General features: G+C 36.8%; 1 pseudogene; it reads right to left on the bottom strand.

Annotated features, from left to right (window-relative positions):
- Nucleotides 1–21,843, bottom strand: LOC129949164 (uncharacterized; annotated as a pseudogene).
- Between the last annotated feature and the right edge of the window lie 5,740 nt (nucleotides 21,844–27,583).

Raw genomic sequence — 27,583 nt, 5'->3', positions numbered from 1 at the left:
CTATTGGGATTCAATTCATTGGGTATTAGTACCATCTTCCGTTTCAAACGGATTAAAGGGATCGCTACGGTTCACCTTTTTATGGATGTAACCATGTTCTCACAGACAATCATATGCTCTTCAGTAGTCCGGGTGGATTGTCGTTTCCTCTTCTACATGCTTCCTTATCAATGGAATCAGCACCTGACATAAAAAAAATTATTATTAAAATTGCAGAGTTTATATAATTATAAAAACTCACTTGCACTGCGTACATTCCCAGCACACACCTCTAACCTGAGATCCTCAGATCCATCCTCTATGATACGTAGAACCCAATGTCCATCCACCCTAAGACCTTTATTGAACTTTCGTCGTCCAAATTTACTCTCGTCAATTCCACCAATTTCGGCACCAATTTCTTGGTGCTCCAAGAAGTGCTCGATCAACGACAACTTCACGGCAGTAGCTATACCAATCCACGATGGTTCTCGTTGACACAAAACTTGAAGTGGAAGTAAAACTTCCAACATAACCGTTTCGAATTCAACTTTTTTTGCGAAACTGTACATCAAGTACATAACTCTTTGCACAGGGATACGTGAATCTTTAAACCACGTCCCAACAGAAGGTAATATTCTTTTTTTGTCTCAACATCGTTTGAATTTAATCTTTTTTTGGAACACAACAATTTGATATTTGAAAGCCGAGAAATTGAAAAAAATTCATCGTCAAAATGGACCAACGCTTTGACTGTTTTTTTAATTAATTTGATTAAAGAAAATTTTGAACCCCTTCAAACAGACGACGTTTCAAATCATGACAGTTTAGTGCTCAAGTTGTTTTATAATTAAATCAGAGAGCTCTGAACATACTCTGCTCAGAACTCTACTCTACTCTACTCAGTGCTCAGCTCTGAACTAAAAAAGAAAAACGCCAATTGCAAATACTTACTATTTTTTGTAATCTTTAAAAAGTGAGAATAGGAATATTTCCCAAATTTCTCCCAAAAGTATGCAAAATTTCCCTTAAAAAATCAAATAAAAGGAACAATTTCTAACAAAATCTCAAAAAAGTACGTCTGGCATCACTGAAACCACTGGAAATTTGGAAAGAACTGTCAAAATAAGAAAGAACATCTGGAAAATGGTCTTTATTGGGTGTTTTTTGAGTGAAAAAGTGAAACTTTAAAAAATTATTAAAAATATAAAAAGATTTTTTCTCACCCTAAAATTGCAATTAATATTATTTTTTAGGGCATATAGATCTAGAATTCTGTACTATCAAAGACCAATTGCGTGGCATGTTCTACTTTATACTGTAATCCAAGTATGCCTGTTTTCCAATACTGTTATTAAGAGATAATTTTTATCTCAGAATTTAATTAACTGTTGTTTTCTATTTAAGAATGTAATTCTGTTTATCCATACTGTAATTAAGTGAAAAGTGAGTGTCTCAGGCTGTTATAAGCTTGCTTTAACAATTGAATACTGTAATATTAACTAATTTATAGTGAAAAGTTATTCTTCTTTCTCACATATCTTTCATCCCAGTCTAATTATCTTTAATACTGTAATAATACGATGTCTCTTTTACAATACTGTAAGGAGTAGCTGCTACTTCAGACTGCAATTTAAGGTCCAACTATAATAGGCATAAGCTAGCTTATTCGCGCATAAGTAAACGTGCGAATACAAAGAATCTCAGTACGAGTGAACATAATGGAGTCTAGCTCCGTTTAGTTCAATTTTTTCTCAGTTTCGTTAACTTAAGCACACTCAAGCAAGAGCGATCCCAGTCGCTCGCCGCATAAGTAAAATCTGGCATGTAAACGGTGATTTTTTAAGAGCTTGAGAACTTTTTTTAAAAAAAACGCATAAAATTTGCAAAATCTCATCGGTTCTTTATTTGAAACGTTAGATTGGTCCATGACATTTACTTTTTGAAGATAATTTCATTTAAATGTTGACCGCGGCTGCGTCAATTCGGAAAGTCCAATTTTGGGTAACTTTTTCGAGCATTTCGGCCGGAATAGCCCGAATTTCTTCGGAAATGTTGTCTTCCAAAGCTGGAATAGTTGCTGGCTTATTTGTGTAGACTTTAGACTTGACGTAGCCCCACAAAAAATAGTCTAAAGGCGGTAAATCGCATGATCTTGGTGGCCAACTTAAGGGTCCATTCCTTGAGATGAATTGTTCTCCGAAGTTTTCCCTCAAAATGGCCATAGAATCGCGAGCTGTGTGGCATGTAGCGCCATCTTGTTGAAACCACATGTCAACCAAGTTCAGTTCTTCCATTTTTGGCAACAAAAAGTTTGTTAGCATTGAACGATAGCGATCGCCATTCACCGTAACGTTGCGTCCAACAGCATCTTTGAAAAAATACGGTCCAATGATTCCACCAGCGTACAAACCACACCACAGTGCATTCTTCGGGATGCATGGGCAGTCCTTGAACGGCTTCTGGTTGCTCTTCACTCCAAATGCGGCAATTTTGCTTATTTACGTAGCCATTCAACAAGAAATGAGCCTCATCGCTGAACAAAATTTGTTGATAAAAAAGCGGATTTTCTGCCAACTTTTCTAGGGCCCATTCACTGAAAATTCGACGTTGTGGCAGATCGTTCATCTTCAGTTCTTGCACGAGCTGTATTTTATACGGTTTTACACCAAGATCTTTGCGTAAAATCTTCCATGTGGTCGAATAACACAAACCCAGTTGCTGCGAACGGCAACGAATTGACATTTCACGGTCTTCAGCAACACTCTCAGAAACAGACGCAATATTCTCTTCTGTACGCACTGTACGCATTCGTGTGGTTGGTTTAATGTCCAATAAAGTAAACTGAGTGCGAAACTTGGTCACAATCGCATTAATAATTGTTTGCTCACTTGGTCGATTGTGTAGACCATAAATCGGACGTAAAGCGCGAAACACATTTCGAACCGAACACTGATTTTGGTAATAAAATTCAATGATTTGCAAGCGTTGCTCGTTAGTAAGTCTATTCATGATAAAATGTCAAAGCATACTGAGCATCTTTCTCTTTGACACCATGTCTGAAATCCCGCGTGATCTCTCAAATACTAATGCATGAAAATCCTAACCTCAAAAAAATCACCCTTTAGATACGTGAGCAAAATTGCATTATGGCTATGCAGTAATTTCGCAAACTTACGTGAATTTTCGTTGGGTTTTTGACATAAGCTTATGTTTGCTTATGCCTATTATAGTTGGGCCTTTACTCATCACTGTCATCTTTTGCTGTAATTTGGTGTACTCTGTATCTCTGTCATCGTTAACTGTGATTCGGTGAAGGTCTTCCAATACTGTAATTCAATAAATTCCATTATATCACATTTGAGTATGGCGGCATCTAATAAATCAGTCTATTTAAGTGTTTTATATTATATTACACAGTTATTTTACAATATCTTTTATCAGTAACAGAGTTCTTAGTTGCACCTGCTATCTTACACTGTAATTCTGTAAAGTTTGTTTTCTAATACTGTAAGTCACAATTCTTCTGTCTCGGACTGTATTTATTTGACGTCAGAAATTGTATACTGTAATCTAATGATTTTATGTTATCTTAAACTGTCATTGTGGAACATATGATTTCTCAGACTGTAATTTCTCTATCAATCTGAGTCTGTAATCTCAGACTGTAATTATTTAGACCTTGTTATTTAAGCTCTCTCAGAACACATTGCAGTGACGTTTATCATTTTACATTGTTGTCTTTTAACATAATTGTAAAAATTAATTTATAATTTTTTTTATCTCTATCTACAATGTTTTACCTTAACATTATTTAAGATGAATTTTTATACGATATGTAATTATATGAACTTAAATATATTATTTCGTTAGATCTCCCAGCAAAACATCCTCAAATCTCAATCTGAAACAATAACATTCCTTAAGAAAATATAATAAATAGATTTACGAATATAGGTAAATACTCATACCATACATATCCTTATTAATTTCCAATGAAGCTCAATCAGGCTTTTATAAGAGATAAATAATTCCAAAAATCCCTTTTGTGTGATTTGTGATGTTCAAAAATATTTTCATCATAACTGTACATATACGAGTATACGACTCTATATAATATATACAAACCTCAAAAATTTCTCGAAAATTATTCATATCCTTTTGGTATGTCCATAATAATTGTATATCTATTTATTTTGTTTTTGTATATATTTATAAATACGATTAATTTCTAAGCCAATATTGCCCTCTTTAATAATAACTTGTCCATATTGTATACTCGTTAGCTAAAGGATATACTTATACTTATACTCATACTTGTATTTATAAATATATAGGCTACTTTGTTATATTATAAGAAGTAAGCACACAAAATCCCTTAAGAGAAAGATACGAATAGAGTATGAAGGACGTAGAGGTATATCCTTTTTCACTTTCACTTTGTCTCTATGTTATAATATAGAACAAGGATATCACAATAAGAACAACAAATACATAAATACAAACACTCTACGAGTGTATACCAACAAACACCACCACACCAAAGTGTCAAGGATCTATTCAGCTAAGAGCGATTATTAGTTTGTTCTCTCATCTTTATAAGTGAAAATCAAATTTATTTTATGTCCAACGTCTTATGAAATGATTACCATTACCAACCAACCAACCAACCACCCTTAGCACTTAGAGGTTCACCCACAAGGAATTAAGGATATTTTAACTCCAGGACATCACATACTCGTACTCTTCGTCGTCGTCGTATACACTCTGCCATGTGTGTCCTGTAACACCAAATTAACTCTTTGTAATGGGTTGGAATTGGGGTTGGGGTTGGGGATGGGATTGGAGTCCTGGAGTTGGGAAAGACGACGAGTGATATGTTTTTTCTGTGACAATTATACTTGAAGCTAGTTGCGAAAGAAAAACAAAAGCCAGCTTTCGGTGATAAAGTTGATCCAGGATCTTTAAAAAAAAAAATTAAGGGAGGAACGAGAATGAAAAACTGACTTCTGCTATGGATGCTGTAGTGTTATATTTTGTTTAGGTTGTTGTTGGTAGTTTTCCTTTAATTAGGTGACATTTTGTGCGGTGTGCCTTAATGGTGTGACCCCAGGAGACGAAAACGAAAACACGACGAGGACGACGACGAACAGAAGAAGGAGTTTTCACTTGGCAAAGGATGTTCTTTTCAAATGCGAAACTCAAGATTGCGCGTTGATTCAAAACTTGCAACTCGGAAACCAAGAAACGAAACGAAACGAATCCACCTCGCTCAGCTTTCAATTAAACATGAGATCTAAACAAATTAAATGCTCCAAAGGGAAAAACGTTGACGACAACAAACTACGTCGTCGACAACTACAACGACAACAACTACGATGAAGACATTCTTTAGCTCTCGTATAGCTTTTGGAAGATGATGATAACTTTAAAAAAAGCTAAACGAACATGAAGAATAGAAATGGAAAAAAAAAGAAAATAAAACGGAACAACAACTTTATATCTGAAGAGCTCCCGTAATTAGGGATTTTGTGTGGAATTAGGGTGCACTCGGAGATGAATGGTGGAATATATAGGTCAGACCACTTATGACATTTTAATTAAGTGTTTTAAGTTTTGTTTTGTATTTTTGTATATGCGTGCTTTAAATTAAGGACTATTTGTAGTTCTAGTTAGGAATACTTATTTATAGAGGTAGCTTAAGTATAACAAAAATTTCAAGTGACTTTTGGTCTAGATTAATAAGACTGCCGTGTTTTAAGAAAGTAGTCGAGAGCAATTTGTTTTACTGGAGGAATTTTTCTTTTAAAGTTTTTGTTTAAAATTATTCTCAAGGCAGACTTTTTCGCTATTTTGGGAAGTATTGTAATTTTGTATGAATAAGACTTATGGTTTAAGTTTAGGGTTGCATAAAATGGATATATTATTTAAATTTCAAAATAGTCCCTATTTTTATACTGTAATTAAGATTAAACCAAGAAATTGATAATTGGCTTTTCGAAATTGAATGTACCTAAAACAAAAAGTGATACGAACAAAACATTTTATCCAAATGTTAAAAAACTCTTTGGTGGAGGGTCTACCAATCGAATGCTTCCTACCAGTTTAATGTACCTCACATCATTATATCAAATATGTTTGCGACGATACGAACGTTTGAAAAAGAGGAACGAATTTATGAAAATATACATTGGGTCTACAGTTTTAAATGTTAAAATGGAATAAAAAGAAAAATATTATTCTATATTCGTGATGTACGGCTAAAAAAGAATCTCTATACTTGAAAGTACATACAAAATTAAGCTCAAGAGTATTCTTTTAAGTGCAAGCATTTCGGCCTTCTACTTTGAACGTGGAACTTGTTGAGTTGAAGAAGCTAAGTAAACTCAATGATTCTCGAGAATTTTCTGCAGATGAGTCCTGAAACTAAAGGACGTTCTTATCCCTCTACCTTTCCAAATCATCATCCCTTTCCACATAAACAAGGCATACAAGTCAATGCTTATGCCACCAACTCTAATCCCACGTTGTGATGGCGAAAAAGCTGAACAGCGCTCCTCTCTTCGGTGCTCCTTCCTATCCTAGGTAACAAAGCTCAATTGCTGTTTACCGATTCTATTCATTTCCTTACATATTAGAATGATGTTCTTAATATCAACTGACTCCTACTCTATCTCTTCCTTACCAAACATCTCTTATCTTTATTTAGCTGGATCTAAGGTGTTAAACGACCCGTGCCGATGATTAGCCTGGCTGGGGGACCAATTCAAAAAATAGCTCAATCCCTAACAGAGTACGCGGAGACCTGGCGACCTTCGGATTAACTAGCCTTATCTGTACAGTGCGAATCTCTGTACAGACGGACCTCTCTTTTTTCGCAACTCGTGGGACCAAATATGATTAACAAAAAAGAAAAAAATGATGAGACCGGTATCTCTTCAAAGCCTGTTGCCGTATCTCCTGCAGCTGTTGTCAGCAACGAGAGTAGGAAGGTAGCGATACCTAATTCCAGTAGTGGCAGCGTTGTTAAGAATGGCCCTACTACTACTACTGAAAGTTCATCCAGAAATGGAAAGGAGAAACTCTCGAAAAGCCTATTTAAACAAAGGCAGAAAGCTGCGAGAATCCTGAAGGCCTCTGGTAAATCACTGGAGGCTAAAAGGTAATTTGAGGGACCCATAACGACGCCAAAATGGCCTCATGTAAACAACACTAGCACTCCCCTTAATCCCATCAGGAAACAAGAGAGTTTCAGTGAATGACGTCACGAAGGGCAAAGTCGTGGTTGCGGTCATTGACAGGAACGATGATGATGGCAAAATACCGGCTGATCGTTGGCAGGTTATCAAGGCTAAGCTCTCGGGTGGCTTTTGAAGCATTTTCCTTCCTTCCATAAGTGATGGGGGACGGCATCAGGGCCATGTCAAACTCATGTTTTGTGGCGATCAGAGGTCTTATGACTTGTACAAGCTTGCTGTCAAGCGGTTAGGCGAAGTTTGGACAGATGCGAAGCTCAAGATTGTCAAGCTTCTATAAATTGTGGTTTCGAATCCACCCTCTAAAAAAGTCGTAGCCAGTCCATCCTTAATCGAGACTAAAGACGACCTTAACATGATCCTTCTGAGCGAGGATGAACTCTTGGGTTCATCCTCAGACTCGGAGGATCGGAACGAAACCGTGGTGGAGGTTGATCTGCCTAATTTTAGCCAAAATACTGAAGTTAGTACAGATTAACCTCCAACACTCCATAAAGGCCTCGGCTTAACTTCTTCTCCGTCTGGCAAAAAACGGGGGAAACATTGTCCTGATCCAAGAGGCATGGATTGTGAGACCAAGACTCCTCAGGGACTCAAGACTCCTGAGTACTACACACTTAGTGTGACAGATAAAGGTGAACCTAGATCTTGCATACTAGTGAAACGTAGCATTAATGTATTTTTACTCCATCCTTTCAGTTACAAAGATATCATCGTAGCTAGGCTGGAAACAACCGAAGGAAGTTTCTGGCTAGTGTCGGCACATCTTAGCGATGACCACATTGGTCCCTGGAAAAACCCTTGATAGAATCATCACTGAAGTGGAACGGCAAAGGACCCACCTAATTATTGGGAACGAAGTCAACGCTCATCATACGGTAAGGGGGAGAACGAATATCATCGACAGAGGTGAGTCCCTTTTTGATTATATTCTTGGTACTAACCTCATGGTAAGTAATGTTAGAAGTGAACCAACCTTCATCACTAAGATTCAACAAGACGTCCAAGACATAACTCTTGTCTCCGATATTGTTCATCATATGGTCTTAGACTGGAAAGTATCCAAAGAACACTCGTTCTCTGATCATAGATATATCCAGTTCAATATCAATGTGGATGAAAACCCTAGTTTACTGACTTTTTGAAATTATCGGGCTACATACAGGAACTTATTACAAAGTTCCACAATATGCACCAATTGTTTTTTCAATTTTATGTGGTTTAAATTTTCCGTGAATAAGCGAAGTATTCACTATTGCTTCCTTTATCGAAGCCCCAATCTAGACAGAGTGTCAACTTCTCGTGAATTTGATGCTTTGTCTGATTCCATCCAAAGAATTGTTTCGTCCTATCCTCGTACTGAAATCGTTGTTACGGCGATTTCAATGTACACAATTCTTCATGGCTTCAATATTTGGGGCAGTCAACACCAGAAGAAGTGTTTGCAGAGATCTTCGCTGAGTTAAACCACCTAGCCCACTCGAATATCGGACGTGGTAGGTCGAGCAGAAAACACTCTTTACTTGTTTCTTACCTCTGACCCTGGGAAGTACACTATTAGTGTTCTATCTCCTCTACGCACATCTGACCATTGTGTCATATCAGCAAATTTCTCGTGTAAAAACTCTCCAGTTGAAGAAAGAGCTCCTAACAGAACCGTTTGGCAATACGAGAAAGCCAACTGGGACGGTCTTAATAATTTTTTTAGGATCTTTAACTGGTCGCTATGCTTCCTCGATAGTGACGTTGGCGCCAATGCTGATATGATCACAAGTTTGTTTCTCCTGAGAATGAGAACTTTTATCCCGAATAGAGTTAAAAGCATCAGACCTAAGGAAAACGCATGGTTCGATGCGAGCTGTAAAAAGGTTATTAGGGTCAAGAAGGTAAGTTTCCGTTGTTTTAAAGCCAATCCAACTGAGGAAAACCGGAATAAGTTCAAGCAAGCCAGGAAGGCTTGCAACGCCCATATTCGACGGACCAAATTTTTACATGTCCAAAAATTTCGGCAAAAAATACTACAATGAAATTTTTTGATCATTTGTAAAAAATATAAGGAATTCTTCCTCTTCCTCGGTTCCTACTCTCGTGGTGAATGACACTCCATTTGTTAACTCTTAAAAGAAAGAAAATCTCTTTGCTAGGCAGTTCGCCGCCAATTCAACGCTGTCAGTGAGTGTTATGACTCCACCTGTACTTGAGCGAGTTAATGATTCTATGGGGCAAATCTTTTTTCGCACTTGTACTGTAGCGAGAGTCCTAAAAGATCTAAACATATATAAATCTGCTGATCCGGATGGTATCCCCGCTATTGTTCTGAAGAGGTGTTCTCCATAGCTGGCAAAACCATTGAGATTGCACTTACGTCCCTTCTTTCCAAGGTCATGGAAACGCTGATTAATTATCAGCTCAAGAAATATCTCGAAGATCGAAAGCTTCTTAATGACCAACAATACGGCTTTCGAAGCAATAGGTCCACTGGTGATCTCACGGATCATCTCACCGAACAGTGGAACAAATCTTAACATCGCTTTGGAGAAAATAAGATTTATTTACTGATATTTCAAAAGCATTTGATAGGGTTTGGCATCAGGCTCTCTTATCGAAAATGCTTGCTTTCGGTTTTTTATGAATCCCTCCTTCATTGGATTAGTAATTACCTTTTGAATCGTTCAATACAAGTTGTATTAGATGGATTCAAGTCTAAAAATCACAAAATAAATGCTGGTGTGCCCCAGGGCTCTGTTTTATCTCCAACACTCTTTCTCATTTTTATTAATGATCTCCTGTCTGCTACTTCTAATCGAATACTTTGTTTCGCTGACGATCAAAGTTACGCCTGTCGATGGTAACTTTTTGATCGAGACGGCGGTGTTTTGTCCTCATTACAAATTAAAACCATTTTCGACGCCTCAACCTCAATACTCACAAAAGCCCCTTTGACATCACGCTGAGTTCTTCGGATTAAGTCAATGTCATCAGCATATTCTAGTAATAGGACAGACTTTTAAAAGATAGTTTATCTAGTGTTGTTGACTTGGAAACTCTGTACTATTATTTCAAGGACGATGTTAAATAAATCACATGACAGCGCATCATCTTTTTTTCAGATCGAAAGGTTCTATTGGGGTGTTTCCAACCTTTACGGAGCAGTACAGGTTCTATTTGGATATAATGCTTAAACGGAAGAGTTTGCAATGGATCTATACAATATACACCTCGTCCATGTAGATGCTGTCATATGCAGAATTGTTCTTGGGTTTCTTACAGGATCTGCCGTAATGGGAATATTTGATCGACTGTGGACTTTCCTGGTCTAAAACCACACTAAAAAGGACCTATCAGGTTGTTGACGATTGGCTTAAGACGTTCATATATTACGGCAGAGAAGATTTTGTAGATGTTGTTAAGTAGACTGATTCCTCTATAGTTGGTGCAGTTTAGAGGGTCTGCTTTTTTCAGGATCGGGCAAACAATACTGATGTTCCATTCATCGGGCATGCTTTCTTCGGATCATATCTTACAAATAAGTTGGTGTATTATCCCAACTAAAATTTATAGACAGATTTCACTATTTACCAAAAATCCGCAGCATGAATGGCTGTCCAGGAATACATTGATAGATTTTGGATCTTACGTGCATTGGTATTGTCTCAAAAACGCCTTTTTTGTTTTTTGACGTACCTTTTATTGAGAAATGTGCCTTATCACTGCAGACGATAGGTTCAATTTCTAACTGCTCCAGAAATAAATAAGCGTTGTTCTTTATTAATTCTTAAACCGGCTTAGGACCAAATCGCAACTCGAAATTCAATTAGCTGAAGCTGAAAGAAACCTAGTTGTTTTGAGCGCTGTTTTCGGCAAAACTTATAAAAAGTCGACGGCAATGATATCCGTCGTTAAATTGACGAAATGTGTTAAACGGTACCATGATGAGTTTTGATAAATTAAGTGAATGACAACTAAATATGCAGCTTTAAAATCAAATACGGTCTCTGAGAACTGTCAAAGTTAAAGAAGACTTCCAATAAGATGCTTAATTTTTAAAGGTGTCATTTTTTGATACTTTGCTGATATTGTTTTTCATGGTTCATCCATTGAGTTTTCTTACAAAATACTCTTTTTTAAAGTTGATATAAAACCTCATCATAGAAAACCCTTGACATATTTCCACTTCAGTGAAATTGAAGGAAATATACCTCCGATAAAAATCTGAATAACACTTAACATCATGACTTTGACTTCTATAAATGTTGAATTAAAAGGCTTCTATTTAATATTGAAATAAGCTTTCTGTACATAAGTAAAGTCTTTGACTCAAATAAGGGAAGTCCTGCAATTTTATTACCGTCTTCCTGAATCAATCTTTCCCTATCCATTTCCAAAAAGATTTGTATAATTACATCCACGTGAGATGATTTCAAAACTTTGATTTCAATATTTCTTGCAAACAAATTAGTAAAATCAACTACCTAACATCTTAATTTTGTAGACAGACCGCATAACAATTTCAATTCAATGTAACTTCAGGTCATGATGTTCAAGATGAAGATGAAGATGAAGACGAAGATGATGATGAGAATAATGATGATGCTTTGAACTATTAACAATCGCATAAATTCATGCAGCGTGTCTCTCTTAAATGTTAATTAACCTTCATTGAGCGAAAGGAAATTTATATACCATGGCAAAAGGCAGGGTAAGGTAATTCGCCCCGCAAGAAAATGAAGTGACTACCATTTATTGACCAATAATCAAGAATCTCTAAAGTTATTCTTCTATTTCATTCTGTCTCATATAGCTTCTCTCCTTCTATCTCTCTCTCTCACTCTTAGCCCCAAAGTAGTCAATTCGATTCCATTAACTCACATTAACCAATTATCTACCCAGATAATTTTCCGAAATGGAATTCATCCTTGAATTCCTTTTCTCTTCCAGAGGATATTGGTTTACATTTGTATAACAGTGAATTCGGAATTTATTCCATAGATCTACCTACGACATACCCTCTATATCCAGGGTTCCAGGAGTCTTCCGGCTGGCTGGTTAAGAATGCTTGTCATCACCCTTTATACACCTACCCTATACATACCTTCATATTATAGTGAACTGAGATCGAAGGGGACAGTGGCGGAGAAGGACGAAAGGCGGAAAGGACGAAAGGACGAACGACCAACGACTATGACGAAGTTGAAGGAAGAAGACGTGCAGACATGTTAATTGAGATGGAGGCATTAAAATCCTTTGGAGTAACGTTTTCGATTAAATCCTGTGGTCAATACCTAGGACTCACTCAGCATGTAGTTATCTCGGGCATTTGATATGCCTCTCTATACCCTCTCAATATGGACCCAAACCTGAACCCGAACTCGCAACCCGCGCTATCATCATCGTAAAACGCTCTGCAAATAAACTATAAGGACAAAGGATTCGGGTGGTGGACGAGCGATGGGTTGAAAGTAAAATAATTGGCGACGACGACGACGATGACGGTAAGGACATCAACGACGACCACGACCGATACTTTTGGTCTTTTCTCTTTTGGCGGTGAATCTCCCTCCGATGCAAAGCTCGTCCTTTTACAGCAGAGCTGAACACGAAAAAGGCAAATGAAATTCAAATCATTAAAAATACATAAACAAGTGTCCTTTCGCCTGTGAAAACCTATGAAAATGATATAAAATAAGACCGAGAACCTCATTTTCCTCTACGTTTGCTATGTACTAAAAACTCCCATCGACAGGTTATGTGTTGGGGATAAACAACAACACAAAAAACCCTTTCTGGGTCCCCTCATTACTGGCACACTTCTTCTCAATGAAAAAGGACATTTTATAGTCCATAAAAAGTCAATTGATACGTAATGCTGTAATGTAGCAAAGCATAAGAAAGCCGGGAAAACGAGAATGAGCTAAGAGTTATACGACAACGAGAGGACGACAGGACCAAGTTTACTGCTGCTGGGTAGCGCATTACAGAAATACATTTAGGAAAAAGGATTACAGGCAGGATGGCCCCAGAGGGCGCCCCGCCCGGCAACAAGCCATCAACGGTCGATTTAAATTTATGAATATTAAGTTGTAAGGGATAAACGAGGTGAGCTGCTTTATACTATATACCTTCATCCTCCTTCTCCTTCCTTATGCTACTATACTGGTGATGCCTCTGATGATGATATTTCTAGAAAGGACAAACTTTTCTGTTTTTCGATGCTCCAGCTCCAGCTCGAGCTCGAGTTCCTGTGTTTTTGTTTTTGTGTTGTCTCGTTGTTGTGTTTTTGAATCCTTTTTCGAGTTTGGCTTCACTCACTCACTCTCTCTTTCTGTGTCTTTGGAGCATCAGTAGCGGGACGACAACGCACATATACACTATACAGGTCTTGGAGGCAAGGACGACTTCCTAACCTTAGTGTCGTGCTCCAGCTTCTGTTCCTGGCTCCTGCTGCTCCTCCATGAACAAAACAGAGCCGGAGGTAAACGAAACAAAACTAAATAAATGCTGCAGAAAGTTTTGTGTTGTGCGCATTGACAGAGGGCTTCCATAATATGTATTCTAACTTAACTCTTGTACATTTTGGAAGTCACTTTTTTTTTGTAAATGTTGAAGTGTGTCTTATTACGGGCGAATTATTATTGTTTGCTAAATATTTAAACAAAATAAATCAATTTGTAGAAAAAGTTGGACTTGTGTACTTGTTTTTAAGGTATACCTATAGCTCGTCCTTACCTACCCTTCATATAAGGGTGATCCTGAATAGCTTAGTTTGTTTTTTTTTCGTTTGAAATTTTGAATACAAATTATATTTAAAAGTTTTAAATTTTGTGTGTGTGGTTACAATTCGAATGAGAAATATTTTTGGAATATGGAAACATTTATTTGATTTTCAAACATTTTAAAAAAGATTGCTCATCGACCTGATGAACCTTATGACTTAGGAATGTTGGTGTAGTTTATGAACTTGATAGAATTTGATGAGTTTGAAGTGCATAAAGTTTATCAGGTGATTTCAAAATATGAAAACCAATGAAGATAATTTAAATAAGGTTTAAGTTACCAGGCTAATAAGACTTAGTCATGCTACTGCCATGGAAGAAAAGTTCTTGGAACAACAGCATTAAAATGCTTCATTTCTTGACCCTTTTTTAATAAATTTGTTTAAAATTATTTGTATTCTACAAAGATTACATAACTTGCCGCTGCTGTTATCAGTCAGAATTACCCGACCCAATTTAACCCTTATTGTGCAGACACATTGTGATTACTGGAAAGAGGAGAGAGGGTTTAAAATGAGATATAGTTGCACTAAAACAGAGTGTGGTAAGGCATTCCACATTCGCGTAGTACGGCTAAAGAACGAATCTCTCTATTTGACAGCACGGCCGTAGTAGGGCTCGAGGGTATACAGATTAGCATTCTTAGAAACGCGAGTATTACGGTTGAAATGTTTAAGGGGAGGAATGCAGTTGGCTATTTATTTCACTGAAGTATAAACCGCTAAAATAACGATTGAAAAGGATCAGGCAAGAAATTTGACGACGATGTTCAAGTGAAGAAAATGAACTTATGATGATATTATCATCTATCAATTTAAATGCTCTACGGTCAATACTATCCAAGAGGTTAAAGTAAGTTGCAGGAGCACCAACCCTGCAGAGATGAGTTATACTCAAGCTTTGGACGTATATAAGACTTGTAGATAACAGCCAGATCAGAAGGGGCGAAATATTTCTTGCATCGCCTAAGAAAACCCAAACACAATTGCTGTATTTTTGGCGACATCGCGTATGTGATCGTTCCACAAGAGGTGGTTGGTCGGTCTTCAATGCATTTTTGATATAGTTGTAGAGAAGGTTCCAGTTTTCTCTATTATGTTTTTGGAAATGTTTTTCCCTTTGAAGCATAGAGTTTCCCCACACTTGTATTGTTATAGTTTTCACAACTGGGCATATTGCGATGAAACGTGGCGTTTTTTCTATCAATCTGAGGTTGCCTCATAGGTTGCATGTTGATTCTGAGTCTGTTTCGTATGGTTTGTGGTTTAAAGGCAAGAGTTCACCTTGTCTGGTCTTACAGATTGTCTATATCATATCTTATCCTCATCGTGGAAGTAGTTCCTAGGTCCTAGGTCATGCCTGAGATGCTTGTGCGTCAATCTAATTTGGCTGTCTTGAATTTAATCGCGGAATTGAGTAGACTTAATTTTTTAAGGAGTTCATGTGGTAGCCACTGTATATTAGTTAGTTCACTAACAGAGACCATTCCTTAAAGCATTGTTTGTTGCACCTTTTTGGATGCGAAGTAAGCCGATGTGCTGGTTAGTTCATCGCCTTCTTCATGCTGTCACCATGGGGATTTAGGGTGTTTGTGAATATGAACAATGGTGGTAATCTGGTCTTCGTTTGTAGTATAAAGTTTGGCGTGTTATAGATTTGATAAAATATCTTTGCATTTTTGCACTTCTTCGAATTGCCAGATTTCCCATACTGTGCTGCATAGCACATAATTGCACCAACCATTGTTTTAAATAGTGCTGTTAACAGCTCTTTTTGATTGTTTCAGTTTTTCTTGCAAGAGAAGCTTCAAGGAAATTTGTTGTGTTAGCAGGATGCCCAGACACAAAATATTGTTTAACCCTCTCTAATTCTTCGTTTCTCCAGTACCATTTCTCATTTCTTGCAAACCATTTCATTTTGGAAAATCAAAATTTTTGACGTGCTCGTGTTTAACTTTAAGTTTATAGCTATTGATAATTGTTGATCATCATCATTTCATCATATTCGTATTGTCAGTCAATATTCTTAGTCATCCACGTGTATCAGAACATTCATTTTAGTTTCCTTGTAAGACCTACCTCCTGGTAGGTGTACACTGAGGTCATCTAAAAAGAGAGAAAAGCAGAGGACTAAGGAGGCAGCATTGTCTTACTCCTATTTCTGTTTAAAACAATTTAGGTAATATATTACTTTCTCATAAAGCAATTTTCGTAATAATTCTGTTGCAGTATTCTAAGCATCTTCAAAGACATGCCTTATTTCGACAGTTTGTAAAATAAGGCTTTTGTATCAATAGCGTCACAAGATGTTTTGAAGTCTACAAAAAGACATATAGTTTTTTTCCTTTTTCTATATGGGATCGGGCAATACTGTCAGGATGAAGATATTGTCTACTGTGCTATTCACTGAGTAGAGTTGACTATTTTCATGTTCTTTATTAGTGAGTCTTTCCAATAACACTCCTGAAAAGATCCTCGTAAAAACTTTAAGAAAAGATATAGCTCTATAGATAATTGGGTTCGTTGGATTTCCTTTCTTCAGTATAGCATATACATTGACGAGCTGTATAGAGCCATGTCTAGTTTTGGCATCCCTCCCAAACTCGTCCGTTTGTGCAGGATGGCCATGAAGAATTTACGCTACTCCATAAAGGTTGGAAATAACTAAACAGAACCTTTCGATGTCAAAAAACGTTTTAGGTAAGTTTATGCGCTTTCATGCGATTTTTTTAACATAGTGTTTAAAAGAATAGTGCAGAGTTCACACGTCAACAGTAGAGGCTTTTTTCTTTCAAAAGTCTGTCCAATTACTAGCATATGCTGATGACATGATGTAGAAAGGACATACAACACCGACGTCTTGGTCAAAACGTCACCATCGACAGATGAAACTTTGAAGTAGTCGAAGACTTCGTCTACCTTAGCTCCGCTTTAAACGCAGAAAACAATAGTAGCGCTGAGATCAAACTAAGAATAACTCTTGCTAACCGCTGTTTCTTTGGGCTAAGAAATGAATTGAGTATAAAAGTCCTCTCTGGAAGGACCAATGTGTCGCTATATAAGATCCCCGTCCTGATATACGGTGCAGTAGCATGGAATATGACAAAAGCTGATAAAAGCACTTTGGGTCGTTTAGAAAATTTCTTCGTATGATCTTTGGTCCCGTATGCATCGAAGGGGAGTGTATCAGAAGATGGAACGACGAGCTGTACGGCGACGTAGACTTAGCCAGAAGGGTAAAAGTCCAACGACTAAGATGGCTGGGTAACGTAGAGCGCATGGAAACCAATGATCCTGCCGGAAAGTATTTGAATCCACACCCACAGGACAGCGCAGAAGAGAAAGACTGCGGATCAGATGGCGAGCACAAGTGGAAAGTGACCTCACCTAACTTGGAGCAAAAGTGGAGACATCTAGCTACGGACCGAGCTAGATGGAGAAGTGTGTTGGTGGAGGCCCTAGTTCACACACGACTGTAGCGAAAACTTAAGTAAGTAAGTGGGGTCATACGATGTAATATCTGAGTTTCTGAACACCTTACCTAAACCAAGTTTGGTAAATCTTTTCTGAACTTTTTCGATCCTAATGATACTTGATTGAGTAAAGAGATTCAATATGATAGAACAATACTTCAACAAAGATCTGACAAGGAATTAATAAAGGGTTCTTAAATTATATGGATCTGCAAAAGACTTAGTAGTTCTAGAAATAAAACCCAACATCGCGTTAGCTCTAGAATTAACATAATCAATTTGAATCGAAAAACTCATTTTATAGACAAAGATCTTTTTGTCTCGTTAACCTTTGTAATGAAATATTATCAATTTTGTTATTGAAACTAAATGGATCTAGTATCTTAAAAATGTAACAACACTGAATTTACAAATATTTAAATATGAACCATTTATAGTACCTACACGAGTTAACAATGCAGTCAATATCAGTTTTAATTTTATTGGCATCTAATGTAGATCTTTGATATGTAGCTAAAAATCTTAAGATCATCGGCATATGAGAGACACTTTCCATAATACATATAATTTGATAAATCTTTAATAAAACGTATAAAAAGGAGTAGCCCAAGGTGGCTGCCTGGTGGTACACCTTCTAAAAGTTTATTATTTTATTTGATAAAACATCAACAGAATTGAAACGATTGATATGTTGATCATAATTTATTATCAAGTCAACAAAATTTCATTGGAAAAATAAAGCAAAATTATAACAAATATGACTTAAGTTCAAATGGTACACATGTGTTTTCAAGAGGACAAAAGAGTCCACAAGTTTTTTCTCAAACGATACTTCTGTCTATCAACTCCTAGGCTCGTTTCACACTACACAGTTTTAACTATACGGCAAAAAATGGAATGGAATGGTATAAAGCGGATCAATGACTAATTACAAATAATACGGTTTTAAACGTACGGTGAAACAAGATACATACATGCAGGGTTCCTCTGCTTAGTCTACTTTTTCACAGGTTAAGTTAGAACTCTGCCGCACGAATCGTATGATATGTGAAAGCATGCATTTCTTCACGTACGCCAATAAGCTTATCGCGCCTTCCGACTGCCGTATATTGTAGTGGCAATAGACGGTTGCTTCACGGTGCGGCGCCGGCATTTTGTCGTGACTATATAATATGAAAGCGTATATACTCTTCTCCGCGCCTATAACAAAATGACACCATTCGTTTTTTTTGGCGAACAGTAAAAACGATGTGGTGTGAAACGAGCCCTACTCTCACATCCCCGTGGTGAACATCGGGTGACTAGTACTTTAATTGGAGATTGGGTTCCAACCCCAGTGAAAAGTTGTTGGTGGAAGCAAGTATTTCCATTAAGGCACCTCTCCTTATCTAGACGGCAGCGGAGGAAATCCCGAGTTGGAATCAACGGTGGCGTCTACAATTACAGTAAGGTTAAACTACTCAGTGAGCACCTTATAGGGCTTTTACAACTTATTCGGAGCTTATAAGGAGCTGTTTATATGGCTCTCCGTCCTTGAAGTTAAACTAAGGATCTGGCCCTACAGGTTGGGAGTTGTGCCGTCAGCGTGACTTCCTGACTACGTACAAATATCCCAGTTGCGAAGCACAGACTAGACTCGGATACGGACGGATTTACTGTTGACAACCTACGCAAACGAACTTCAGATATGCACGTTGAATGTTAGGTCCCTTAACAGACCAAGTGCTGCGGAAGAATTAGCGTAGGCCCTAGACTGTTATAAAGAAGACATCACCGCCATCCAAGAAATACGATGAGATGGGCCGAATGAAAAACTGCGACATTTATTATGGTGACTGCTACCGAGAAAAACAATAGCGCTTATTTAGATGCAGCATTGTCATTGGAGCCAGACTTAGGCAACAAGTCTTGAGCTATATGTGCATCAACGAACGCCTCATTACCATCCGCATCATGGCCAAATTCGGCAACATCAGCGTAATATGCGCACAAGGAAGAGAAGATGACAACACCAATGATATGTCCTTCGAGCTCTTAGACAAAACATAGGAGCAGTATCCTAGCTACGATATTAAAATAGTCCTTTTAATGCCAAGCTAGGAAGGGGAGACAGCTTTGGTGGAATAATCTGGAAGAACAGCTTGCACGACAACGCTTCCGACAACGGATTCAGGCTCATTGACTTTGCTGCCGGGCGAATCGCTATATGCATCGAAGAGGAGGGGAGGAGAAAATGGAACGACGAGCTGTACGGGCTGTACTGTGAAGTAGACTTGGCCAAAAGAGTAAAAGTCCAACGACTAAGATGGCTTCGTCACCTAGAGCGTATGAAAACCAATGCTCTGGCCCGGAAAGGCTTCGAATCCTCACCAACAGGACAGCGCAGTAAGGGAAGGAAGACCGTGAACCAGGTAGAAAGAGACTTCACCCAACTTGGAGCGCGAAACTGGAGACATCTAGCTTGGAACCAAGTTAGATAGAGAAGTTTGTTGGGTGAGGCCCTAGTTCACACAGGACTGTAGCCACCACCTTAAGTAAGTAAGTAAGTACTTAAGTTCTTTGAATAGGTCCCTTTGTATGATACACTAATTGGAATCCCAATCGATTTTCTTTTAGTATTCAAAAATGTTCAAACAACTTTAGACTTATTTTCGTCTCCAGAGACCAAATATATATTTTATAAGTAAATTTTCTTAAAAATTCATACTCTTTTCTGGTTCTACTAAATTGTTCTAAAGAGAGACCACAGTTTTACTTTTTTTTATAAAGTTTAATCATAACATTTTCAAGCCTTACTTACTTACTACTTGGGTCCTCAGACCCGCCCTTAAGTTCGTTGGGAACCTCTTGAGGGGCATGGCGCCTCTACTACTCGTACGCCAAATGGTGTACGGTTTCCGGAGATGTGTTTCAACTCCCTCCAACTTTTGCCTAGTGACCAGTGGCGGCTGGTGAGTTTCCGAACTGGTGGTGCACTTTTCCTGTTATCAAAGTTTGAAGATTAGAATTGAAAACAAAAAACAATTTAAATAAAATACATTAATTTTTTAGTATTTTTTATACATTAAATCAATGCGACGACATTTTTCGGAAGCGAAATGTTCAATCACTTTTTTATTGAAATCAGGTATTGTTTGTATTCATTTTTTGTCTATGCTTAGTACAGAAAGTGCATTTAGTCGATCCTGAGACATGGTGTTTCGCAAAAAAGTTTTTATTCTTTTTAGAGTCGAAAAACATCGCTCGCTCTCTACCGACGTCATTGGTATAGTGCACAGAATTCGAAGTAGTTGCATTGACTCTGAAAATGATTCAGAGAGGTCATTATTATGAAACAATTTTAAAATTGCAACTGCTCTATTTGCACTGATGAAATCGTTGCGATTGTAATTGTAGATTTTCGATTTTTTTTGTCCAAAGCAGCGTAAGTGCAAACTGTGATCGTGAAATCTTTATCGGGAAAAGTAGAACGGTATGTTTTAAAGTTTTGCAGGAAAATAATTTAGCCGCAATCAAATGATTACAAAAATTAAATCTATCTTTCACTTGAGTAATAATATATCGCACACTTCTTTTGCTATGACAGAGATGGCCGATTTAAACGTTTTCTTCCTGAGGTTCTTCAAGTTGATCTACGTATTACGTACACTTTGTATACTGATTTCCAACATCATTAACACAGTTTTTTATATGAACCAAATCAATATTACTTTTCTGAAATTGTTTGAATAAAATTTCAATATGTGGCAGAATAGATTGAAAAAAATTAAGCCAATATAAAAAAGTATCATCGTTTAAATATCTTTGCAGCATATCAGCTTGATTTACAGAATTTGTATCACTTTCCGTTTCTATAATGGTGGCCATTCTTTTAAAGGCTCCATGTATCCGTTAACCGTTAACCATGTTAACCGTTTAAGAATTAAAGATCCATCACGTTTGCGGAGCAGCTGTAATCTTCTTTCATACAATATTTTTCAAAATCTCTGTACGCTTCGGAGATCGTAAAAAACTTTGCAAAAGCTTGAAGGCTGGCAAAAAATTGCTGTACGCTTTTGTTTTCACTTACACTTTTGTACCTTTGAAGACTGTAGACGATGTGAGGTGCTCCTTCATGACTGTATCCAACTCTGATACAAAGTCTACTAATCCGCAAAATACGCCAGAATTACTTGACTCAATTGTTTCATCGTGACCTCGCAAAGCCAATTTGAAATGCACTACAAAACTTAACACAATCGATAAGACGTGATAAAATATACCTGTTTTTATCAACTTGTTTGTTCGAGTTTTGGATATTATTTCTATACACAGAATCAAGCTGATCACGAATGTTAACCGTGCCTAACACAGCCAAACTCATTACATTTTGTAAATGTACTTGCGAAGAATCGTGTTTTTTTCACTTAAATGCGTCAAAGATTTCAGTTTCAATATCTCAAAGTTTTAAAAAGATATTTGAGTCGAAAATCAATTTTTACAACTTATATTGATTTTTTTGTTTAGGTTTATTATTCTTTGTAAAAAAGCTGTCAATTCGATATTTTTCAATATTTTTCAGAATGTTGAAAAAAAATATTTCTCTTAAGATAAAATAAGTTTGAAGCCTAAATTACAAGTTTTTGAAAAGATATTTGAATCGATAATCAGTTTTTACCAACTTTGAGTAATGTTTTTTTAGTTTTTTTATTTTTTATAAAAAAAAACTGTTAATTCGATTTTTCTCAAAATTTTATCAGATGTCAAAAACACTATTCTTCGTTGCACAAAATGGTTTTAGAGATGAAATCATATTTAAGTCGTAAAATTTTGGAGGTGACAAATTTTTTATTTAATTTTTTTTGATTTATAAAAAAACCGTTAAATGGATTTTTTTTTTTCAAAAAATGTTGATATCACGCAACAATTTATTATAGATTATATTCAAGTCTCTAGCGTTTTTGGTTTGTAAGATATTTAGGGTTAACCAAAATTTTCACCTTTTTTTCAAACTGCTATGGTAAAAAAAAAAACAACCCACGCAATTTTTTTGAGAGCCCTTTCTGCATCTTTGTCCCTTATTATCTGTATAACAAAATTTATTTGATATCGAAATCTCTTTTGGTTCTTGAGCTATGGACGACGAAAAAACGTCTCGAACGTACGGACGTACAAACGTACGTACACACGCACGCACAGACATCTTTCTAAAAATCTTTTATTTCGAGTCTAGGGACCTTGAAACGTCGAGAAATGTCAAAATTTTCAATTTGACAAATCAGGCCCATTACAATAACTTCCTATTTGAAGTTAATAACTCGGCACAGAACATAATACAGCTACTATGAATATTATGAATAATCATCTAGTCATCCTTGCCAGCTTCAAACATACAAAAAATTCAAACATCGAACGGGTGCTCGGTATCGGTATATTTCTGCAATTTTCGATGAGCTCGTGCGGCGCACGAGAGCAGACTCATTAATCGGTATATTTCAATGAAATATCTTTTGTTTCACGCGTCAGGCCTATAAGCATGTAACTCATACAAGTTATACAAGCAATTCTCGTGCACTCGCCGAAGCGCACGAGAATTTTTCTTCACAGGGAAAATAAAACTTATTGTCATTTTAATTGTTGAGGCATAGCTGGAAATTTCAGTTTTTTTATGTTTTTGTATGTTTAAAAGTAAAAAATAAATATTTATGTGGTAATATAAAAATATAGAATCTTTTGAATTGGGTGTTCAGCGCACGAGCGCACTTAAGGTACAGCCGCCGTTGCTAGTGACGCTGATTCCGCCTCGACTATCCTTCTCGGTCGTTCAGCTCTTCTTGTTTCTTGTGTAAGCGAATTACACTGCATTGCTTGGGCTGCAATGCAGTCGTTACCTTTTCGAAGCGTATGTCCAATCCATTGCAACTTACGCCTTTGTATAACAGAGTCTATAGGTTCCTGACCTGTCTTTCTATAAAGGACCTCATTTGATATACGGTTTGGCCATACAATCCTTAGAATGTTAGGGAGACATCTATTCACGAAGGTTTCCAACTTTCTGGTAATGTCTGAAGTAACTTTCCAAGTGGTGCACCCATAAAAAAGTACTGTTTTGACATTTGTGCGAAACAGCCGTAACTTTGTTTTTAAGCTGATGAAGTTATTCCTCCAAATTTTTGACAACATACCCAACTCCGCTTTTGATTTTCCGATACGGCAGATGACGTCTTCGAGGAGACGATACTTCCAAGGTATTGAAACCTCTCCCCTTTTCCACCGGTTGCGAGGAAATATTTATTTGAAAGATTGGTCAGGTTCCGAGGCTGATCATTTTTGCTTTGCAGGAATTAATTTTCAGCCTTACAACTTCTGCTTCTCTCTCCACACTTGTTGTCATTTGATTTGACTTAATTCTAGCTCCATCTAATTGAGCTTCAAGATTTTTATCAATAAAAAGAAAAATTATTTACTTTTAATTTCTAAATCAAAATGAAATCCGGAATAAAGAGTTTTGTTTTTAGTAGTTGGCTATTTGGGCTGTTGAAATTCTTAAAATTCACTTCAAAAATGGTTAGGAGAACTTATGACTCGTGGTAAAGCATATCCTTGTTCGGAAATTCTAAAAATGGTGTGAACGGGAGCCAAAAAAAATTAAAAAGATCAGAACAATTTCTAACTACGATTGGTAATTGGTCGCGTTTCGAAATCAGTAAACAACAATTTTTATTAATCTATGACAACTGATAATTTCGCACTTATGATTTAAAATATCTACATATAAGGAGAAAAAGTCCAAGAAATACCCTATCCCCTGTACTTACATCATCACGAACTATAAATATCGTCTTAACAAGATGAGTTCTTTTTTTTTGTTGATTTCGAACCCTTTCCTTTTACTTTATTTTAATCTGACAGCAAAATTGATGTGAAATTTCTTCGGAATAACACCAATCCACTCGTGTTAAATTGACCTGATCCAATTTCAATCGCATGTAAATGTAATTTTTAACAGAACAAACGTCAAAAACCTTAAAAGGGAAGCAAATATAAAAACGACCCAAAAAAGAAAACGAGCCTAAAAAAGGATAGCATCTTCCTTTTGTAGACCTAAATCAAATAGCTGTAGATCTGTATTATAGCTCACGACCGACGAGCGACCGACCGACGACGACTGTTGCTTCCGCATGACACATTATTTTTGTTCAGCGATATCCAAAATCACACAATACAAAGCGAATGCGATTACAAATATAAATTGCGTATATTATTCAAATAAGAATGAGACAAGCGTTTGACAGCAACCGACAACGAGCGTCAACGAGCGACACAAGGACATAAGGCCAGGCCATGCCATGCTATAGACCAGGAATCCGACATCAGTTTCAGTATAGGCTGAAATTTTGTGGGTGTGGAATGGGACAATGATGATGTCAATGATGATGATACCACGAAATGGAGGACAACAAGGACTTTGAAAAAAAAAGGACGACGATGGTAAATCTTTGGCAATATTTAGGGTTAAGCACACACTACAGCCATAATAATAGATTCGACGAAAAAATAGGCGGGCTTGGAAGAAGATTGGATGGGGTCGTATTAAAATGTAACACAAAACAGAACAACAGCCACACAAAAAAAGGCTCAGTGTTATCACGAAACAGATGAGGGTTGCGGTGCTAGTTTCGCACAAGAAAAAAAAGGGATAAATGAGGACATTCTTCTATTATCCTAGAACAAACTGTTGAAACTGCAAGACTGCGACTTTTGGAAAAACTGTCACTCGTCGCGCTGTCTTTTGGTCGGACTTCGAGCCCAGAGGTTGAGAGGTTGGGGTTGAAGAAATAATGAAGGTATACCGAAGCCGAAGTCGATATACCCAAGGGTACTATTCACGGAGGGTTTTCAATTACACATTACCATTGATCGTGGGGAAATTGGATTTGATACAAATTCGGTTTTTGTGTCCTTTTTCCCACAAAAAAAGAAGAAGAAAAAAACGTATTGCTGATGAATCGAAGTCGGTCGGGGTGAGTTCGAGGGTTAACCCCCTCTCTCGCCCAAAGTCAACCTCTTCAATTCTTGAGAGGGTTAGTTTGAGGAGTGGGATACTGGGATGCGATGGGTAAAGGTATTGGGCCACTGTTCGTTCATTTTCTCGTTGACTTTTATGAACTTATAAACAACCATGAGATTATAGGGCTTACCCCTTTATTTGCTGCGAAAGGATACTATTTTGCGCATTACAAGAGGAACGACAGCCACAAAGGATATAACAAAAGGGATTCTCTACTCGTGTATACTGTGTGAAGTATGAAGGAGTAAGAAGGAACTCTCCAAACAAAACAAAACAACGACGATGAGGACGAAGAAGAAAAAAAAGAATGAAAAGATTCGGGATTACCTTGGAACTGGGAATTGGAATGGGACAAAAGACACAGAAACGAGAAACCTTAAAACCAGAAGCCATAGAAGGAAGAATCTATAGAATCCAGAGATGCCTCCGCATTCGCATCCGCATATCTCCAGTGAGAGTCATTTGTTGGTTGTTTGTTTGACATGAGAGGGCGCGCACTCGTTTTCATATCGAGCACACAATCGAGTCCTTAATGTAATTGTATGTTGGTTTTCTATATTCCCAGGAAGATGTGGCAGACGTCGTCCTTATTCGTCCTTAAATAAAAAAAAGAAGAACAAAAAACAACCATATCAGGATATCTTCCCCGTGCGGCGCAGTCTTCGTCGTGTGTAACCCTAATCCGTATGTTGGCCAAACTCTTATTTGATGCTTCTCTGATGCCATGTTTATGGACAGATTGTATGGGCATTTTGTGGAGTCGATAAACTCTCTTGGTTTATTTTTTATTATTTCGTTTCTGTTTCTGTTTGGTTTTGTATTTTGTTGTTTTTTGATGGACAATTGGGTGCTCGATAGGATAATAGTATTTGCCACATTTAAAACCCTTACATAGAGATATTCCTACATCCTATATCGTATATCGTATATCCAACAACACGATAGAGAACCCATGTCCACAGTTGATTAGGTAGGCTTTGGGGAGGATGAATTTTCAATTCCGCTTAAGCCTATTTCGTGTCATTTCAATTTCCGTATGTATACTATACGACCATACGACTCGAGTACCTTCCTTACGTACATTTTTAGGATAGGTAGGTATAATGTACAAATGTAATGTTGTATAGATGGTTCTAATTTTGGAATCTATAAAAGGGTTAGGTTGGTTTTTGAGGACATATGATATATCTATAAATAAAATAGTTATATTCATTTAAGGAAGGGGATATAATTGCAAATATGACAACTTCTGTCGTTTGGGTATTGATTCTAATTCAAAAAAGGACATATTTTGTTTCTTGCTTTCCACATGAAGTTTTGTGTTTTGTGATGTTTTGTGTGATATTGTCGGCTTATTTTATTCATCATGGATTCACCCCTAAGAGAGCTACAAATAGAATCTGTTGATTTTTGTTGACTTTTCTATTTAAATTTTTATATTCAAATTTTGAAACAATCTATTTTTTTAAAAATTCTAATTTCCTGCAAAAAGTGTCTTAAGGTAAAAGTCCGAATTGGGCTTCGTTTTACTTGGTACAAACATAGATAGAACAGACAGTGTTGAAATGTCGATAAACACAATATACAAGAAAGAGACAAAAAAGCTACTGTAGTTCTCTTTTCTTGCAAAAAAAGCTACAGTGAGTGTCGAAAGTGAGTTAACACCCATAGAATTTCTGGAGTTATATTATTATATATGGGATTTAAACCAAAAAGTAAACAAAAATTGGATTCCAATAATAAAAAACAAAAGCTTTATTTAATAGCAATAAATTAAAACAAAAATAAAAAATTTAAATAAAACGTATTTATTTGTATTTATTTCGATATGGCTATACACATTAAGATATAATATCTTATAAACTAGTGATAAGCTATAAAGTTTAACAATGAAAGCAAAGAATTAAAAAAAAGAGGAGAAAAGAAATATAAAGTTGTAGGCAAAATTTATACAATATTTATAATAAAATGATTGTTGGAAATAAAAGAAGAAAATGGGAGAAAGAGTAGATAGGAAGAAAGCAGGAAGAGGTGGAGAAGAAGAGGAAAAAAG

The sequence above is a fragment of the Eupeodes corollae genome, chromosome 3 (assembly GCF_945859685.1).
Source record: "Eupeodes corollae chromosome 3, idEupCoro1.1, whole genome shotgun sequence".
Lineage (NCBI taxonomy): Eukaryota > Metazoa > Arthropoda > Insecta > Diptera > Syrphidae > Eupeodes > Eupeodes corollae.
This window is presented reverse-complemented; position numbering and strand designations above follow the sequence as displayed.